The sequence below is a fragment of the Tinamus guttatus genome, unplaced genomic scaffold (genome assembly GCF_059628265.1).
Source record: "Tinamus guttatus ecotype Peru unplaced genomic scaffold, ASM5962826v1 Tinamus_guttatus_pri_ptg000106l, whole genome shotgun sequence".
NCBI classification, from domain to species: domain Eukaryota; kingdom Metazoa; phylum Chordata; class Aves; order Tinamiformes; family Tinamidae; genus Tinamus; species Tinamus guttatus.
Genome location: NW_028288640.1, coordinates 48,048 through 59,430, shown reverse-complemented (window position 1 = coordinate 59,430; position 11,383 = coordinate 48,048).

Sequence of the window (11,383 nt, the reverse complement as noted above, 5' to 3'; positions counted from 1 at the left end):
CTCCAGCTGGACTCATCACTATTCCCACACCCCAGAGATCACGGGCTCTTGCAGGAGCACAGCCTGTCTCAGAGCCTGCTCTTCCCAAGTTGTTCCCCTTACCCACTGCTGGTTTGTGCTGCTTCACCTTCCCTGATCAGCTTTGGGGAGACATCCAGATCTGGGGAGGGAAACACAATCTCTGGGTCAATCTCCCACATGGTTTTAATAAGAACAAATAGCAATGCATGGGATAAAAGTAGAGAAAAGATGAGAGAGGCAATGTCCAGCTCTTTCTGCTACTAGTGGCAGAAGGGAGAGCGGGTCTCTGTCACTCATGACTCTCCAAGCTGCACAGTCCTCTCTTCTGTCCCAGCTGCACCCAACCTCATGGCAGTGATGGGCTCTCTCAGACCTGGGTTCAGGGACAGTCTGGCACCAGGGTCCAGTCTCACAGCCTTGGTGTCCTCATGAGGATGTGCCAGGGATGTTCCTTCAGCATCATCATACGCTGTGTCTGCGAAAGGAAAGGATGGGGCTGCTCTGATTGCCCTGGGGGCTCCATCACATCCCCAGCAGCGCCCGTTCCCCACTGGAAGCAGCAAGGCCAGTGCATTGCAGTCTGCCCCACACACATGCCCCTCCTGGGCTGAATCCCCTTCCTCCCTGTCTCTCACTGCCTGAGACCTTCAGTCCCCTAATCCCACCCCCGTCTCCTCACCAGGAAAACTCCTGAGGTAGGTATCCTCCCCATGCCGGGAGGCCGGGCTCTCAGGCTGCTGCCACTCTCCTGGCACTGGGGACAGCACCCCAGGAGCCAGCAGCTGCATTTCCCCCCTCACCTCTCTGTGCCTCCTCAAACCATTCACCATCCTCTGCTTCCCTGGGCACTTCCCAGTCTTGCTGGCCAGGAACAAGATCCTCCCCAGGGTCAGATACTTCGCTGGCATCGTCATAGCCATCCGCTGGGTCACCTGTGGGCAGGACAGGGACCTCTGAAACGAGAGAGGAGCTGGTGATGACAGGAGCCCTCCCACAGAGCAGAGGAAGGAAGGACATGAAGGAACAAAGGGCAGAGACACTGGTGTTGGCAGGGCCACAGAAGATCCAGCATCCTGGATCCAGGGTTATGGGAGTGTGTGTGAGGCATCAGGGTGCCCTCTCCCCCTGCCACAGGGATAACAGAGCTGGAGTCTGCACCAGGGCTGGGGATTCCCTGGGACAAACTCAGAGCCTGATGGAGGCAGGGACAAGTCGAGCCCAATAAGGCCCCATTCAGGCACCCAGCTCAGTGGGGCATGTCCAATGCTTGCCCACACTGCATGACTCCAGAGTCATTCCTGAAGGCAATTGCTCCCCATCCCAATGGTGACACTCAGTGACACAGCTATGGGGAGGAGAGACCAACCCTTCCCCTGCCTCCCTGCCCATTACCTGGTGCTGACCCAGGACGTTCCTCACTGTCCCTGGACTCGGATTGCAGCTTGGTCAGGGAGCCCTCTGAAGAGGAACCTGGCAAGAGGAGCAGTGAATGTTATCGGGATGAGCCCTTCTGACCCTGCCAATTGTCAGCCCTGCTCGTGATGGGGACCCACCTAGCAGGGACTGCGTGGGGAGGACGGCCCAGGGCTTGCCCTGCTCCCATGGGACAAATCCCATCTCCAAGGGCCTTTCAGAGCCGCCCTGGCCACCCCCTTCCCTTACCCAACACGTACAACCGATGGGGGCAGCAGGACAGGCAGGGAGAAGCTGTGCCCGCGGGTTGGGATGGGCAGAGCAGGTCGGGAGGAAGCTCCTCGCCTGAACCCAGCACTGGGCTGCTCTCCTGAAGGAACCCGTGACCCCAGCACTGAGGGGACAACTGGCCCGAGGGCTGCAACGGTCCCATCGTGGGTTAGGGCCAGTGGAAAGGGCCCTGCCATGTGCTCTGTTCCAGAACCGACCACACAGACCTGGAGGACCGAACCTCGCCTGCTTCTCCCACACTTGGCTGTAGTCGATCTCCTGGTACACGGCCTCAGAGAGGGGCTCCAGAGACCTCCTGGAGGCTGAGGATATGGGCAAGATCAGCACAGGCACATGGAGAGAGGAGAAGGACCCCGATGTGGGCACCCAGCCCTTCCACCCTAGCCAAACGAGTGCTGACCCCACAGCCCAGACCCACTGCCCTGCCCAGGCATTACGGTCAGATCCCCAGTGACAGCAACGCCCCTGTGGAGATGGTCTGGGGCAATGTCACCTCATGCTCTCTCTTCAGACACAGACCCCAATGGCCCTTTTGGCGCCAAGTCAGTCCCTGCTCTGACCAGGGAGCAGCTCCCATAGCTCCTCTCCCCAGAGAGCTTCTCACTCTCTGCCAGACTGGTCCATAAAATGATTCTGCCCTGACATGGGTGAACAGGGCAGGACAGAGAGAGCAGCCCAGGGACCGACTCCCACTCTGAGAGACTCCCTGCCCTGAGCTCCTCTTGGCACCGCTCCTGCCCCACAGCCTCCCCTAGCACAGTCCAGAGCGCAGCCAGCAGCGTCCCTGGACGTCTCCTGCTGCTCCCATCTCCCCCAGCCCCTCGCTGCCTTTTCCCTCTGCCCCATCACCATCTCCTCCTGCATCAGCACTCCCACAGCTCCTGCTTGCGGGTGTCCCACAAACAGTGAAGGAATAGGGAATAAGGCAGGAGGTAGCACCCCCACCCCAGCTCCTCTGTGCCCTCACACACACCCCACAGCCCCCACAGGGCTGTCAAGAGGCATCGACCACCCTGGTACCGCTGGGGAAGGACTCACCTCTGCGCTGAGCCCTGGCTCTTCGCACTTGCCCTGCCAGGAGGGCCAGGAGCAGGCAGAGCAGGGCCCCCAGGATGATGCAGATGACAACAGGCACGGAGACTCCTCCGCTTTCCCTCACACGCCTCTGGGTGGGATCTGCATGGGCAGTGACATGGACGAGGCAGGCCCTCGCCTGGGGCATGCTGGGGCCCAGGGACACCCCAGTCCCGAACCATTGCACATGGCAGGGCTGGGGGACCCTGTGCTGGTTTGTGGGGCAGCTCTCACACTGCTGGGTGATCCACACCCCTCCACAAAGCCAAACGCTCCAACACCCTGTGGGAGGCCCTGCACCCCAGTACAGGCCCCTTCCCTCGGGCTGCAGGTCACAGCCTGGCCCCAGGGAGACCCAACCCAGGACGAAGGACAGGTTACCTGCTCACGGGGCTGCTGTTGTCATCCTGGGTGCAGCTGCAGAGCAGGGAGAGAGATGTGGCTGTGCCTGTGCATGTCCCCTCCAAGTGCCATCAGAACAGTCCTTCCCTGGGTGCCCGTGACAGGCCCTGGGCTCTCTGCTCTGGGCCATGGGGAGGACAGCATGGACAGCCCAGGACAGGCATTCAGGGGGCTGCAGAACCCCACAGGAAAGGGCATGAGGACACCCTGCCCCGTAACATCTGCTCCCCACCTGGCACCAGGCACCCAACTTCTGCAGGGACATCCCTGCTCTGAGAAGTCTGGGGCCCTGTGAGGGCCCAGCTGGGATAACGTGTCCCCAAACAAGGGGACCAAGCACTGCCACTCACCGGAGCAATTCACAGCAGCATCTTCCTTGTGCTGGCAGGCACCGCTGTTGCTGCACTGCACCCTGAAGTCCCAGAGAGACCGCTCCGTCCCTCTGCACTTCACTTGCTGCAGCCAGATGGGACCCGTCCCCTCCCCAAACGCAGCCTCCCCCAGGGCAGACACGGCAGGGCCGCAGCCCAGCTGCCTGCAGGCCACCTCAGCGTCCTTCATGTCCCAGGAGTCGTCACACACTGTCCCCCAGGTGCCGTGGTGCCAAACCTCCACTCTGCCCGAGCAGCCGTCCTCTCCTCCCACGACACGAATCTTCTCCATCTCTGGAAAACACAGAACCCTCCGTGTCATTGGGGTGGTTGGGAGGGCCTGGCCAGGTGAGAAGGGCACAGGGAGCAGCAGTTACCTGTGCAGCTTGTAGAGTTGGGGCACTCTGCCGCTAGGGCTGGAGGGGTTTCTGGTCATCTCCCTGTAGAAGGAAACGCTACAGTGAAGGAAGGGGCTGCTTTATGGGGGTCATGTGGACAGGATCAGGACTGAGCTGTGCTTGAACCTCCCAGCACCTCCCCCTGCTCGTGGACAAAGGTGAACCCCCCTGATAATGCAGTGTGTAACAGTGCTGAACTCCAGGGTTACCTTGGCTGCTGACCCCAAGAGGTTTCCTGGTTAGCAGAGGAGCAGGAGCATGTCCCCAAGGGGAGGCTGTTTCCAAACTCCGATGCCAGCACTGCCCTGGGCACGGCCTGGTTCCTACATAACCTCGAGCCACCAGCACCGTGTTCTCTCTCCCCCTTCCCATTCCCTCAGCAAACCACGGCCGTGAGTGGAATGCTCTGCATGGACTTCCCAAGCTAAAAGGTAATTGTCTGGGCCCCGTCTATTCACAACAGAGATCAACAGGCACCTCCAAGAGGTGTCCAAGGTGTAGTAGAGGAGATCACCAAGGTGATGTGGAGGCTGCATGTGCCTCTTCCCCTCATTGGCCATGCAGGTAGCTCAGGGCAGCTACTGCTCATGGATATGTTGTATTTGTGTCACTGATAGCAGAATGATCTCATATGGAAAGTAAAAGCCACTCCAGACCCCTTCTCAACATTGTGCCTTGCTGAACAGGGAGCAAGACCTGCTGTGAGCTTTGCGCCCACGTGGCTCCAGCATTACCATTGCAGGTGATGTGGGTCTCTTCTCGTTGGTCATCACAGGACTGTGGGTTCCAGGGATCAGAGAGGCACTGCCAAAAGGAGCTGTTCCTCTTTCCACACTCAACATGATCCAGCCATGTATGGCCAGATACCTTCCTATATGGCAGGTCTGTTTCAAGGAATCCTCCATCTCCACAGCCCAGCTGTTTGCACACCAGAGACACGGTGCTGGAAGGCATCGAGTTGGAGCAAACACTCCCCCATGACCCGTTGTAGAAAACCTGTAGGCGCCCAGAGCAGCCATCACTGTTCTCCAGCCTCAAGGCCACAAACTCTGGAAGGAAAAACACAAAGCTGGGGGGGACAAGCTGGTCCTGGAGTGAGCAGAGATAAACATAACAAGAATTCCTTAGGGCATTCTATGGCATCCGTGAATAGGGAGGATTATTCTAAGAATCATAGATTGCTTAAGGTTGGAAGAGACTTTTAGAGGTCATCTAGTCCAATCACCCTGCACACGCAGGGTCACCTAGAGCATGTGACACAGGACTGTGTCCAAGTGGGTTTTGAAGATCTGCAGAGAAGGAGACTCCACAACCTCTCTGGGCAGCCTGTTCAAGGGCTCTGTCACCCTCATTGCCAATAAATTTTTCCTTAAGTTTCTGTGGAACATTTGATGCCTTAGTTTTTGGCCGTTTCCTCTAGTTCTATCAGTGGCCACCACTGAAAAGAGGCTAGTACCATCCTCCTCACTGCCTCCCTTGAGGTACTTCTAGACACTGATCAGGTCCCCTCTCAGCCTTCTCTTCTCCAGGCTGAACAGGCCCAGCTCCCTCAGCCTCTCCTCATAGGGCAGATGTTCCAGGCCCCTGATCATCCTTGTGGCCCTGCACTGGACTCTATCCAGCAGCTCCACATCCCTCTTGTACTGTGGGGCTCAGAACTGGACACAGTACTCCAGATGTGGCCTCACCAGTGCTGAGTAGAGGGGCAGGATCACCTCCCTCGACCTGCTAGAGATGCTCTTCTTAATGCAGCCCAGGATCCCATTGGCCTTCTTGGCCACGAGGGCACACTGCTGCCTCATGGTCACCTTATCGTCCACCATGACACCCAGGTCTTTCTCCGCAGAGCTGCTCTCCAGAAGGTCAGTCCCCAGTCTGTACTGGTGCCTGGGGTTATTCCTCCCCAGGTGCAGAACCTTGCACTTGGCCTTGTTGAATTGCATGAGGTTTTTCACCGCCCAGATGTCCAGTCTGTCCAGGTCCCTCAGTGACCTGAAGGGACAGAGTGCACTCTCAGCAAATTTTCTGAGGATAGAAAACTGGGAGGAATGGCTGATAGCCCAGAGGTCTGTGCAGGCTTTAAGAGGGACCTGGACAGCCGGGAGAGTTGGGGGTAGAGGAACCTCATGACGTTCAACATGGGCAAGTGCAGGGTCTTGCAGCTAGCGAGGAATAACCCCATGCACCAGGACAGGCTGGGGGTTGACCTGTTGGAGAACAGCTCCACAAAAAGGAACCTGGGAATCGTGGTTGGCAACAAATTGACCATGAGCCATCAGTGTGCCCTTGTGGCCACTGATAACTGGTGGCTGAGGTCAGACAGTACTCAGCGTGCCCCACAATACTGCAATGGCAGGAGATGTCTTTGGGTGGCCACTAGCTCCAGGCTGTGGTGTTTCACTGCGGGTGCAGGAATCGCCCTCCACTGCCCCTTCCCTGGGCCTCCTGGGTCCCCACTGCCTCCCTGGGGATTGCAGAGCCCTCCTTTCCCCATGTGCACCTGGGTTTAGTGCTCTACCTTCTGGTCCCTGCACTGTGAGTCATCCCTGTTTCATTAAAGCTGCACTCAGTGCCCACTCCCAGGCAAACCCTGTGCCTGGAGATCCCCTGGGGGTTCTCTCATCAGCACAGTCATGTGTGGGGCAGCCTGACACAGGCCATGCAGAGACCATTGCCTGTCTGCAGTGGTCACTGAGAGATGAACCCTAGATTGAGGCTAACAGATCACCCTGGAATGCTGAGGTCATCCCCTGGATCTCATGGAGTTCACAAGGAGAAGAGCAGGCCCCTTTGTGGTTGCACACCCTTGGGCATATTTTTTGATTCCAGTTTCTAAACAGAGGCCACATTCAGGACCATCATAGGGAAGATCCCCTTTTAACAAGGAAATGTTATTCTGGAATCCAGCTGTGGCTTAAGGGAGCCCAAGGACTGGTCCTGCCTGTTGCTCCAGGGTACGAGGGAAAACAAGCCTCTCTCTACCAGGTTATGAGAGTTCCTGGGCCATATCTGCAGAATAAAGAATGGAAGGACAGCACGGAAATGAGGAAGTCAGCTCTAAATAGAGAAAGTCCTGCTGCCCTCCTGGAATATGTCTTCAGGAAAGATGAACCGCCATGGGAAGGCGGTTCCCTCTAGACTTTCCTTCAATGCACTCATGTTTAGTTTTGTGTGTTGGAGCTTTGCATGGAACCATGGAAACCTGTGCTGACGCTTGGTTGCCATTTCTGTCATATTAGAGAGATTTGAGATCACACTCTAACCATAGGCATGAGAGCTGAGATCTCCTAAACAACACTGGACCCCTGGTCTCAGCCCACCTGCCCTTGTCCCGCCGTGACTCTGTACCCCAGAGGTCCCTTCGTGCCAGTGCTGGAAAAGACGCTGCAGAGGGAAACTCTCCTCCCTGCTCTGGGCACATCCAAGGGAGCTCAAAGAAGCAGCTCAGAGAATCCCCCCTCCCTGCTAGTGAAGGGGGAAGCCTCGCTTCCTGCTTTATCATGGTCTATGTTTAAGTGCAAAATGAGAGATTCCTGTGCAGACGTGACAAAAACTAGGCATCTTTATTTTAGTATTTATTAGTTTAAGATGGATGTAAAAGAGAGAATTAAAAAAGGAAATGAAAGGAAATGGATAAAATACAGCCTTGATGCCAGATATCCTGGTGAGTGAATGAAACAGTTGTTATCATTTATCTTGTACCCACTGGATGAGTTTCTTCAGTGCCTCCTTGAGCTCCTTGTTCCTCATGCTGTAGATGAGGGGGTTCAGGGCTGGAGGCACCACCAAGTACAGAATGGACACAACCGTATCTAGAAGTGGGGAGGAGATGGAGGGGGGCTTCAGGTAGGCAAACAATACAGTAATGAAAAACAAGGAGACCACAGCCAGGTGTGGGAGGCACATGGAAAAGGCTTTGTGCCGGCCCTGCTCAGAGGGGATCCTCAGCACAGCTCTCAAGATCTGCACATAGGACACCACAATGAAAACGAAACACCCAAAGAATAAACAGGCGCTAACCACAATTATCCCAGCTTCCCTGAGGTAGGAGTGTGAGCAGGAGAGCTTGAGGATCTGGGGGATCTCACAGAAGAACTGCTCCACCACATTGCCTTGGCAGAGGGGTAGGGAAAATGTGTTCCCAGTGTGCAGGAGAGCATAGAGAAAGCTACTCGCCCACACAGCTGCTGTCATTTTGACACAAGCTCTGCTGCCCAGGAGGGTCCTGTAGTGCAGGGGTCTGCAGATGGCAACGTAGCGGTCGTAGGCCATGACAGTGAGGAGATAATACTCTGCTGATACGAAAAAAAGGAAGAAAAAGACCTGCCCAGCACATTCCAAGTATGAAATGACCCTGATGTTCCACAGAGAATTGTGCATGGATTTGGGGATAGTTGTGGAGATGGATCCAAGGTCGAGGAGGGAGAGGTTGAGGAGGAAGAAGTACATGGGGGTGTGGAGTTGGTGGTCGCAGGCTACGGCTGTGATGATGAGGCCGTTGACCAGGAGGGCAGCCAGGTAGATGGCCAGGAAGAGCGAGAAGTGCAAGAGCTGCAGCTCCCGCCTGTCTGAGAATGGCAGGAGGAAGAACTCGTTGAGGGAGCTGCTGTTGGACATCTGTTCCTTTGCAGCATAGAGGAAATATCTGAGGAAGAAAAGACATGGACAAGTTAGAGAAAACTTCCCTGGGCAAAACTTTTTCGTATCCTTACCCAAACACACGCTCATTGCCTCCCCCCCATTTTAGCAGCACCATCCTTGAGCTCTATGGCTTCAGCTGTTGGACTCAATGCTGGGGGAGCAGAGCTGGCCTCTCCATCTGCCTTGGTCTCAATTGCCCTGCGCTCTCACCTTGGAGCTGTAGGACGCTTGCACTCATGTTACCCCTTAAATTAAATGACCCCATGGAGAGCAGAGGATTCCTTTACATCACGTCCACCAGCACTCTTTTGGAGGGGGTGTCAGGCAGGTTTCCGCCCTCCCCTTGGAGCCAGCAACACGTTGGGCTCCTGCCAGCTGCCCACATCCACCTCACTGCAGCGATTCTGTGACCTCAGATTCCAGGAGGCTTCTCCCTGGGGCACCCAGACAGCACCTGCTGTAACAGGGGGAGCTGAGCTCTTCCGGAGGGCAGCTTGCAGCCCAGACAGGCACCCAGGGAGATGGCAGGATGTCCTAAGGATGGGGTGTCCTGATGAGAGAGGTGGCTCAGTCCAAGCTCCTCCAACCGCACTGTCTGGAGCCCCACGGCTTAGAGGGCACTTGGGCACCTCACACTCCAGGACCCCTCTGCATGGCAGGACCCACAGGGCCAGTGTCTGACCTGCATCAGAAACCCCCTGCCCACAGAGTCCAAGGGAAGGAGAAGGGCAGCGTGGGCAGGTGGGATCATGGAGTAACACCATGATAGCTGTGCCGAGGGAGGCAGGGCCTGGCAGGGACAGAGGGGCACTCAGATGTGTCTCCTCTCCTGGACATCTGGCTGCTCTGGGACAACTCCTGCCTGGCCCCCATGGCCTGGAGTGCAGAGGGCTGTGCTGGTGGGAAGGGGCGCTGCAGGAGGCACTTTCCTCTCACCATGATTCCATTGCCTGGAGCCGTCCCTGCACGAGCTGCTTCTCTGTCCCCACGTCTCTGCCCTGTCCATGTTCACAGACCCCATCGCACCCGCTGGGTGCTCAGCTCTGCCCTGTAGACACCTGCCAGGGGCAGGACCCTGCCCAGGGCACCTCCGTGTTTGCAGGTGCAAAAGAGCAGGTGAGACAAACCTTGCTGAGGCCGGGGAGGGGATGTTGGCTGTGTCTGCAGGCAGAGGGGTGGGCGAAGGCAGCCGTGATCCCTCTGAATGTGTGGCTGGGAGTCCCTGCTCTAAAGCACGACCAGCTCCAAACATGAGAAGCTGGGAGAGCCACCCTGACAAATCCAATCAGCTGCTGAAGGCGCCAGGTTCAGAAGGTACCTCCAGGAACCGCAGCAGTGTAGCCCTGCAGCCAGAGACTTACCGTGTCAAGGGCTGGGGAGGTTTCTGCCTGCAGTGAGCTCAGCCGTCCTCCCATTCCCAACTGCCTTTCACTTAGGAGCAACTCCTCCCAGCCTGGTGCCTGCGGGCAGTGCCCTGAGTCTTGGTGCTCCTTTATGAGGAGCTGCTCCTGGGCAGAGCTGTCTCTCTGCAGCGCCTGCCAGGTTGCCATGGGCTCCTGCAGTCCCAGGAGCCAGGCCCAGCTCAGGAGCAGGGACCCAGCTGCAGATGGGACGTTTTCTGTCCCCTGTGCAGCCTCCAGACATTTCTGGGGCTCCAGGGCTGACAGTTCTTGAAACACAGCAAGTTTCTATGATTCTATGAATACTCTCATGCTTCAGGAGGTGATTTAAAGCAGTTCATCAGTACAGCTAATGCCAATGAGAAGCTCCAGGAGCGCAGGAGGATTCAGTTTGCTCTTGTGCACTCCACAAACTCAGAAGAGGATTCCCTTTGTCCAGCTGCTGGGGTGCACAAAACGGCTGCCTGTATGGGAGCTGGTTTTCTGAGCTCCCACTGCAGTCACTGGGAGAAGTGAATCAGCTGTGCACACACACTCGCCCCTTTGGACTTTTTCCAAGGGGGAGGCAGTCCACGTTGGACAGAGCTGGTCCAAGACAGGTGCAAATGTACACTTGTTCTGACAGAGCAATGAGGAGATCCATGTCCATTACAAAGAGCTTGCATGATTCTGTGCAGACACTTGATTTCATGCAAGGAAAACAGGTCTACTCAGCCGTGTCAGATGCCTGAGGTGTCCAGCAAAACCACCAAATTCCTAGCATATTTACAAGGGAACCAACAGGAAAATCGAGTCTTTCTAATTAGTTGGCAACCGCCTAGGACACCTGGGTTTCATACATGCTCCCCCAAAGTTGAGTGCCACCGCTGCCTTCAGGAAAAGTCCCCCTTGGAGACAGATAACAGCTCCCCTCCTCTGGTTAGCCATGCTACTACTAATGCAGCCCCACAGGCATCTGGCATTATTCACATGACCATGCACCACTGCCTCATGTGGCATCCCTCGTAGCACCAAGGCCCTTCCCCTCAGCCCTGTCCTCAGTTCCTCAAGTTTCTATCTGTCCTGACAGACAAGGTTATATTCTTCCCCACACTTTGGTACTGCCAGGAGCTTTACTTGGTAATGGGAGGCAGTATGAATAGCCAAAACAACCTGAAAAATCCCCAGTTTAGAGAATTTCAGACTGGACATAAGGATGAAGAAATGACACCTGAAGGCTGGTGCTGTGGTGCAACAGGACACCTAGGAGGAGTCAAGGATCATCCCATGGCTTTGGGAAGGAACAGCCAGTGGGGATGCAGAGACAACAGTGAAGGGAAGGAGATCCCATGTGAGAGCAAAGTGGGGAAGCAGGGTGGGTGTCTACAGGGTA